At 43.2% G+C, this 9,761-nt stretch overlaps 1 pseudogene; it reads right to left on the bottom strand.

Annotated features, from left to right (window-relative positions):
- Positions 1-9,074: 9,074 nt before the first annotated feature.
- LOC123798660 (small ribosomal subunit protein eS24 pseudogene) lies at positions 9,075-9,510 on the bottom strand (annotated as a pseudogene).
- Between the last annotated feature and the right edge of the window lie 251 nt (positions 9,511-9,761).

The following is a 9,761-nucleotide window of genomic DNA, read 5'->3' as shown; positions in this document are numbered from 1 at the left end:
AGGGTCCTTTTGGCTTTGATGGTTCTCAAACTTCCCTTGTATTTGATGACCCTGACAATTTTGAAGAGCATCCCCTAGGTACTTTGTAGGATGCCGCTCTGTTGGGATTTGTCTGATGTTTTTCTCACGATTAGACTGGATATTATTATTTTTTGACTTTAATCAAAGTTATACATATATAAAGTTTTGAAAGTCTTGTTAGTTCTAATAGATGTAAAAAGAAAACAGCAGGGGTGCCTGGCTGGCTCAGTCTATAAGCGTCTGCCTTCGGCTCAGGGTGTGATCCTGGCATTCCGGGATCGAGCCCCACATCAGGCTCCTCTGCTGGGAGCCTGCTTCTTCCTCTCCCACTCCCCCTGCTTGTGTTCTCTCTCTCGCTGGCTGTCTCTCTGTCAAATAAATAAATAAAATCTTTAAAAAAAAGAAAAGAAAACAGTAGTCCTCTGACCTGTCCCTTGTCACTCTCACTCCCCAGAGCACCCTGTTTCAACTCTCTTTGCTGTTTTCTGACATTTGCTGCCGTATTTCTAAATCATATGTTGATCTTGCCTTTCTGGACTGACCGATTTAGACACTAGCTCCTAACTTCCTGCCTTTTTTTTTTTTTTTTCCAACAGAGATAGAGACAGCCAGCGAGAGAGGGAACACAAGCAGGGGGAGTGGGAGAGGAAGAAGCAGGCTCATAGCGGAGGAGCCTGATGTGGGGCTCGATCCTATAACACCGGGATCACGCCCTGAGCAGAAGGCAGACGCGCTTAACCGCTGTGCCACCCAGGCGCCCCTAACTTCCTGTTCTTTATGAAAGGTGATAGATAGAACACAAGAGAATTGTGTTATCTTTCATTCCCTTCCTCTATCCAACCACTAAGGTTTGTCCTGATGTCTTCCTCTGCCTTCCAGAATGCTTCTAACCTTACAGACCCCATCAATGGGCTTTCTGCCCCTCAGTCTTCAGGCTGGGGTGGGTCAACGTGGGGCACAGGCAGGCAGTTAACGGGGAGGGAGAGAGTAAAGGTATTTCTGCGCTCGATTACCACCGTTAGGTTGCGGTGAGGGCTGCGTGTCTCTGCTGTCAGGCACTCTCTCCAGTTTCTGAGAACTGCTCCCACCCCCTTGCCTCCTCAGGTCTGTGTGTTGAGGGGAGAGAGAGGGTGGGTAATAGCCCCTCATACTGGTACCATACCTTCCTTTGTGGTTTCTTTTCACCCCTGCCCACAAAGTCTCTTGTGAGAAATTCTCCTCAAATTACCCCATTTGAGAGTTGTTTCATTTTTTGGAATCCTGACTAATAAATTACAATTTGGGTTAAACCAATATTCAGTGTTTATGTTATTGTGATAATAATTATGAAACATTATTCACCTTAAAGGCAAGTAGTGTTTTATGATAATATTTCCTTTCTTGTTCCAACTTTTTTTGGTTTGTGTGTATGTGTGTGTAGTTAGTATTTACTTTTTTAATATAACCCTTGTTAAATTTTCCCATACAACTCTCCACATGGTCAGAGGCATTAGCTTTTCTCTTAGGATTTTTTTTTTCAGGAGAAGTCCTCCTGGAGTCCTCAGGCTCCTGCTCCAGTCAGGGTTGGATGTTCTTGAGGTCTGCTGCCCAGCTGTCCTTCCCTTTCCCTCTCTCTGGCATTAGAATCCTATTTTCTGGATCTTTGGGAGTTTCTCACTCATTTTGTTTGTTTGGGTTTTTTGTGTTTTTTTTAGATTTTATTTATTTAGACAAAGAAAGAGAGTGCGCATGCACGAGCTGGGCGAGGGGCAGAGGGAGAGAGAACCTCAAGCAACCTCCTCACAGAGGGAACAGAGTCAGAGCTGGGTCTCGATCTCATGATCTTGAGGTCATGACCTCAGCTGAAATCAAGAGTTGGATGCTTACTTAACCTCCTGAGCCACCCACGTGCCCCGGGTTTCTCACTCACTTAGTGGGGCATATCCTTCATTAGCTTCTTGAGAAAAGGTCTGAAGGTAAATTTTGTGAGACCTTGAATGTCTAAAAAATATCTTCATTAAACATCACAGTAGATTGATAATTTGACTAGGTAGTGAATTTTATGTTGAATGTGATTTTCTGCAGGAATGTTGAAGACATTGCTCTTCTATCTCTCAGCTCTGAGGTTGTGGTTTAGTAGGCTGATGGTATTTCTATTTCTGGTCCTTTGTCAGTCTCTCTTCCCTCTCTCTCTCTCTTTCAGCTTTTAAGCTGCTCTCTTCATTCCTGTTGTCCTGGAAGTTCACAGGGATGAGTCTCTTCCTTCATCTTGGCCTTTTACTTTGGAGACACATGTCCTCCATATATCTTTTTTATCCCCCCCCCTTTTCCTCTGCTTTCTCTCTCTCTATCTTTTTTTTTTTAAAGATTGTATTTATTTATTTATTTGACAGAGAGAGAGCACAAGCAGGGGGAGCAGCAGGCGAAGGCGGAGCGAGAAGCAGGCTCCCCAACGAGCAAGGAGCCCGATGTGGGGCTTGATCCCAGGACCCTGGGATCATGACCCAAGCCAAAGGCAGACGCTTAACAGACTGAGCCACCCAAGCACCTCCACTCCCTGCTTACTCTTTATGAAAATCCTGAGTTGGATGACAGGTATGCTAAGTTTATCCTTCAATTTTCTTGTTATTATTGACTATTTTCCACCTCTAGTCACTTCATTCCATGCTTTAGAACATTTCTTCAACAAGATCTTCAAAATCAAATAATTTTTATTTTGATTATTATATTTCTTAATACCCAAGAGCAGCTCTTTCTTATTTAGTGATTGTCCTTTTTGCAGAATATCCTATTCTTGCTTAAAGGAAGTAATTCCTTCTCTTATCTCTCTAAGGAATAGTTTTACTCAAGTTTTTCTTTTTTCCTAAATGCCTTTTATGAATTTGTGAAATTTTAAAATGGAATTAGCTTTTCCAGACTTCTCTAAAATTATTCTCTCTCTTTTTAAAAGATTTTATTGATTGATTGATTGATTGATTTGAGAGACAGAGGAAAGAAAGCAGGAGCAGCGAGCAGGGGTGGGGGGCAGGCAGTAGGGGGATGGGGATGGGGGGGAGCAGAGGGAGAGGGAGAAGCAGGCTTCCCACTAAGTGGAGAGACCCGACGTGGGGCTTGATCCCAGGACCCTGAGATCATAACCTGAACTGAAGGCAGACGCTTAACGTACTGAGCCACCCGGGCACCCCTAAAATTATTCTTAAGGAAATGGGCACGCTATGTCAGCAGGTTAGGATTCAAACTGGGTAATCAATGTCTAGAAAGATCCCAGACAGGTCACATATGTCAAGAGGAAAGAGACCCCCACTAAGCCACTCAATGAGACAGGGTCAATAAACAACCTGGAGCAACCATGCAACTCAGCCATTTTATTTCTCAAATTATTACACCTATACTTTTTAGCTCTCCATTTACCTTCTTCTATCAGATTTGTTGTTTTTCTTTTTATTTTTTCCAGTACCATCTTGAACATAAATGATATATGGCTTGTGACATATACAAATGAATAATCATAATGACCAGCGTGTTTAGATTCAACTGTTTATCAAGCAAGCATTTATCGAGTACCTACTATATGCCAGGCACTGTGCAAGGCATAGGAATAGAACATGCTCAAGGTCATGAGGTCCCTGCCCTCAAGGAACTCATTTTCCCGGGCAGTACCTCACACTTGGCTGAGCCTCCTGAGCCTTTCAGGCAGCCACTGAGAGCTCCACTTAACAGGTAAAGGATCTGAGGCTCACAAAAGTTTCCCGGTTTGCCGGAATGACACACAGCTATTTGGAGACTATGCTGCATCATGAACCCCAATCTTCCCCTTCCAACTCTGTTTTAAAGGCTGGGGTATAAGAAGAAGCTAGAGATAATGAACCATGAAAAGAGGGTTCAGAGGGACAGGAAGCGAACTAAGAGGGAGTGGTCTTAGGCTTCTCCAGAGAAACAGAACCGATAGGATATATAGAGATTTATATAAGAGGAGATTTATTATGGGAATTGGTTCATGCAGTCATGGAGGCTAAGAAGTCCCACAGTTTGCTGTCTGCCAGCTGGAGAATCAGGAAAGCTGGTGGTGTAATTCAGTCCAAGTCCAAAGGCCTGAGAAATGGGGGCTGATGATGTAAGTCCCAAATTGAATCAGAAAGTCTGAGACTGGGATTGCCAGGGTCCGAGGGCAAGAGAAGATGGATGTGTCAGCTCAAGCAGAGAGAGAAAGAGAGAGAGAGAGAGAGAGAGAGAATTGGCCTTTCCTCTGCCTTTGTGGTCTACTAGGGCCTCAACCAGTTGGGTAATGCCCACCTGCACTGGGGAGGGCCATCTGCTTTGGTCAATTAAAATGCTATTTTTTTCTGGAAACACCTTCACAGACACATCCAGAAACAATGTTTTACCAGCTATCTGGGCAACCCTTAACCCAGTTAAGTTGACACAGAAAACTAACCATCACAGAAGCCAAGGGGAAAAAGAGTTTCAAAGTATTTGCTCAGGCCCTAGCTTCCCCAGTTTATATTTTAGCAGAAACTAGTTCAGGGCAAATGGTGGGGAACAGGGGCTGCCAAGGCACTTGGGGGAAACAGGACAGAAGGGAAGGAAGAAACACATGACACTCATTTTCCAGTTGCAGACATATCTTCTCTACTCCTCTGGAATGAATGCCAGTGGGGAAAGATCCTCACAGTTGAATAACTTGCACCTCTAGAAGCAGCAGGCAGCAACCCCATGTGTCAGAGCCATGTAGGGCATGCCCTCACTGCAGGGATGGGCCAACCAGTGCCTCTCAGTTGGAAAAAAAAAGCACAGTATGCCCTGACTCTAGTCTCCCAACCTGAGGCCCTCAAGCAGGAAATTCTAGAGCTAAATTTCGATAGAGATGGAGCAAGGGAGTGACAGATTGCAAAAACAGACACAGAGCAAGGCATCGAGCCAAGTTCATGAGCAAGAGAAGTCAGCCTCACATCAGCAACAAAGCCATACAGGCCCTGAGGGGCCTGCAAGCACCCACCGGGACAGACCTCTTCCTTCTCCCAGGCAGCAGCTTCGTAGCCCCGCCCCAGAGGTGGAAATCCCTTCCGGTTAGCATAGGCTGGGAGTGTGGGGGGCAGGGGTGGCCAGTGTCTGGGGACAATGGTGCACTCTCCGTTCTCTGGAGAGGTCAGACGATGACTTCCACTGGTCTTCCCCAGTGCACATAAATATATATATTTAAACTGGAAACCTAAAATAAATTCTTCCATTGCTGTTGGCTGCCATTATGTAATGTCTCACAATGTTTCCCTGGGACTCTCCAGGCGGTCTTATTTATTGCCTTGGTTGTACTTCCAGCTTTGTTCATGACTTCCAAACTGCTTTCCATAAAATTGAGCCATATGTACATTGGCTACTCTCGACATAGTTTGTACCTTTAAAAGTATGCATATACTGTGGCGAGGCCAACGTTGAGAGTGTGTGCAAGGCCATAGATTGGAGTCCCTTTTTTAAAAAGTGGCAGCTTTTCAAGCTCGTTTAAAAAAAAAAAGTGTTTTTGAAATATTTTTAAATTTACAGAAAAGTAGCAAAAATAGTTCAAAGAGGACCTGTATACGCTCTACCCAACATCCCCTAACCTCTTATGTAACCTCTTACATAACCAGAGCCACATTATAGAAACCAGAAACGACATTAATATAATACTACTGAGTAATCTACGGACGTTATTGGAATTTTACCATTCTCCCTACTGATAATGTCCCTTTTTTAAAAATAAATGTTTAGATTTTAGAATTGTCTGAAATTCACAGAAAAACTGAAAAGATAATCCTGAGCGCGTATGTACACCTACCCAGTTTCCCCTTCTGTTAACATTTTATATTAGTATGGTATATTTGCCACAATAAATGAATCCATATTGATATATTATTATTAACTAAAGCCCATACTTTAGTCAGATGTCTTTCTTTTTTTCTGTAATGCCACTTCTCTGTTCCAGGATCCCATCCAAGATACCACATTCTATTTTGGTGTCACCTCCTGAGGAGCCTCTGGGCTGGGACCTTTCTTTTCTCAGACTTTTGTTGGTTTTGATGACCTTGGCAGTTTTGAGCACTGATCGGGTGTTTTGTAGGTTGCTCCTCAATTGCAATCTGATGTCTTTCTCCTGACTAGATGGGGTTATGGGTTTTTGAGAGGAAGACCACAGAGTTGCAGTGTCCTTCTTGTCACATTGTACCAGTGGTCCACTAACGTCCTATTTCTGGTCCAGGATCCATCCAGAATCCTACATTATTTAGTTGTCGTGTCTCCTTAGTCTCTAATCTCTGAAAGTTCTTCAGTCTTTCATGACCTTAACACACTTGAAGAGTATTCAAAAATGTCCCTTAATTTGGATTTGTCTGATGTTTTTTCAAGAATGGATTCAAGTTATGAGATTTTGGTAAGAATGCCAGAGAAATGATGTTGTGTATCATCTCGGGGGTACATGGTGTCACTATGTCTTATTTTACTTTTTTTTTTTTTTAAGATTTTATTTATTTGATGGAGAGAGAGAGAGCGAGAGAGCACAGCAGGGGGAGCAGCAGGCAGAGGGAGAAGCAGACTCCCCTCTGAGCAAGGAGCCCTATACGGGACTCAATCCGAGGACCCTGGGATCACGACCAGAGCCGAAGGCAGCTGCTTAACTGAATGAGCCAGCCAGGAGTCCCTACTTTTTTTAAGGTAAGCTCTACACCCAACGTGGGGCCTGAACTCAGGACCCCGAGAGCCAGAATCACATGCTCTACTGACTGAGCCAACCAGGTGCCCCTCTTACTTTACTTTTGATCACGTGGTTAAGATGGTGTCTGCCAGGTGTCTCCACTGTGAAGTTACTATCTTCTCTTTGTAATTTCTTGGTGGTGATACTTTTATTTTTTTATTTTTTAAAAGATTTATTTATTTATTTATTTATTTATTTATTTATTTATTTGAGACAGAGAGCACTCGAGAGAGAGAAAGCATCCATGAGTGGGGGGCAAAGGGAGAGGGTGAAGTGGGCTTCCCGCTGAGCAGGGAGCCCAATGTGGGGCTTGATCCTAGGATCCTGGGATCATGACCTGAGCTGAAGGCAGACGCTTAACTGACTTAGCCACTCAGGTGCCCAGTGGGGATACTTTTAGATGATGCAAGTATCTTGTTACCCTCAAACTTTTGCTAGCTAATTTTAGCATCCATGAGTGGATCTTGCACGCAACAATCATTACTGTGATGTTCTCGTCCTGATTTTTCTATTTCCCTTATTCCTTCTACATTTGTTAATTGAAATCCTCCGGCCCCTCTCTCCCATTAATTTATTTATTCAGTTATTTAATTCACAAACATGGGCGAATGACTATTTATTTTGTGGGTTCATCTTGTATTTTCTCTGTCCTAGTGCTAGCTAGACTCAATAATTTCTTCAAGGATTTCTGGTTCTTTTTATTGGAGAATCATCTTTTGAAACCCAGATCTGAACACTCAGTGTGCCGCTGGGGCATCATTGTGTCTAGGCACTCTCATCAAACAGGGCTGGGAAATACATTCCGTGTATACTAGCACACATATATACATACACCTAAATTTATTTCTTTATCCATATATACTCAGGTGTTCTCTAGGGTACCTCTTAGGACTTCCATGCCTAATAGTAAAGGATAATGGAAAATTAAAGCAACCAAGAAAAGCAGGTACAATTAAGTACCTAGAGTCACTGGGAATGAAGGCTTGGGTCACCCCAATGAGCTGAGGTTTTGCCTGAGAGTGAGGGAAATAATGACTGTGTAGTGAAGAAGAAAGTCGTAGCTATCAGTTACAGCCTTATGACCAATTATAGAAACATTTTATTTGCTTGTCATACATATGTGTTTATTTGTAATGCTAACCATTTTCTTCTTCTTTCTCCTTCTTCCCATTTTTATTTTGCATACAAATTGCTGAAGCTAACTTTACAGCTTAGATTTTAGGTAACAGACTATTCAGTGGGACTATGACAGAATTTAAGGGTTAATTAACATAGTCAGTGATGGATACAATAAGTCTCGGTGGGACTGTTTCCTCCTCATTTGGCAGAGGGCATGAAAATGTCTTCGTTTCTAAGATAAAAAGCTGTATCTTGTTAGGTGGAATTATAGAGAGGTTTTGTTATATGAGAGTTCAAACGTGTGTAAAAGGGAGCCTATGGAAGGCAAGTAGACAAAGGGTTAGACTCTGCCAGTGATCCGTTTATTGTCCCTCAAATCCAAATTCATCCTTCATTATCCGGTATGCAAAAGTAAAGCTGGTTCATTTAAATATTTTCCTTAGTCAGCTCGTGCCATGTTGAATTTTGTCAGTAGAGGGCAATGGAGAATCATTGCAGGAGAAAGGAGGAAGCCTGGTCTGGTGTGTTCCTTCTGGTAGGCAGGCTCCTGCACGATGGCTACTCCTCCAGCATCTGCAGTGTAGACAGCTTCCCCGATACCAGATTCTAGCTGCTGGCTCCTGCAGTACACAGCACCCGAGAACCAGTGCCTGGCCGCTTTCCCTGGCAGCCTTTTCAGGCAGTTACATAGTAGAGTGCCTCCAGTGAGATACCTCCCTGTGAACAGTTTTCCTGGAACCCTAGGGAGTGGATTTCTGGCAAGTTCTGATAGTATGGCACTGCAGTGACTTCTCTGCTACTCAGTGAGCCATGGCCGTGCCCTCTCCAACTCGGTCTAGATCTCTGCCCCGGAGGAGGGAGTCTTTCCCTTGGGTTGTCTCTCAGTCCTGGGCAGTGGCTGCTCCTTAGATACGCTATTCCTATATTCTTTAGTCTTACTAGCCAATCACTCATTTCTCCGATCCCTTGTTATAGTTACAATTCTTTTTATTAAACTTTCCCTGTTCAAATGACTGTGGTTTCTGTCTCCTAATTGGACCCAGACTAGTCTGCACATAAAACAGTTTCAGAATTGCTAACTCATTCCCCTGTGAGACCCACAGAGAGGAACAAATTTACTGACTAAGGTACAATCTCTGTGTACAGTCCTTCCATGGTTAGTCGTCTTTTTTCTCAACCAGACACATTAACATTCTTAGTTTCTTAATCCTCTCATGACAAATCTGCACGGTCACCACAGATAAAGCCACTGCAGCATCTTTACTCCTTCTGGGGTCCAATCTTCAGCTCGCTTTTTGCCAGCACCAACAGTGGCTTTTGCAGTCCCCCTGACTTTCTTCATTCTGTTCTTACATTCCTTTTGCTGTTTTCTTGACGTCTTTTTCTTCTCATACCGGCCATGTCTTGCAAGTCTGTGTTTGGGTTCATTTTTCTTTGCATAATCCAAGGAATCATAAATCATGCCAAAGCCACCACCAAAATGGCTTCTGAATCCAAATCCAAATATGGCATCTGGTGTGGTCTTGTACATTTTGGCTAGTTTCCCAAATTTCTGTCTTAGGTACTGTTGCCTTTCCGGGGTGAAGGACATCAATGACTATCTGTTTCCGCTCAAGGGGTCAGTTGGTCATGAACTTCCTGGTCCAGATAGTGATTGTGTCATTCATGATGGCAGCCGGGGAGGAAAAGAGCATAGTTAGTCTTATAGTATCCAAAATGTCATTTTTTTCAGTTACTTAGGTTAGGTGTTTTCTTCCCTATCCCTGCCAGGGTGGTTATATTCTTTATTTGTAATACACTTAGATTCCTTATTTTTGGTGTTCCATGTTGGGTTCTCTTCTCATCCTGGTTGATTTGAATGATTTATTTATTCTGGGAGTATGTAAACCATTACACTGGTTCTAAGAGTTACAGCTGC

Source organism: Ursus americanus, chromosome 14 (assembly GCF_024610735.1).
Source record: "Ursus americanus isolate L20-20 chromosome 14, mUrsAme1.1.p, whole genome shotgun sequence".
Classification (NCBI taxonomy): domain Eukaryota; kingdom Metazoa; phylum Chordata; class Mammalia; order Carnivora; family Ursidae; genus Ursus; species Ursus americanus.
This window is presented reverse-complemented; position numbering and strand designations above follow the sequence as displayed.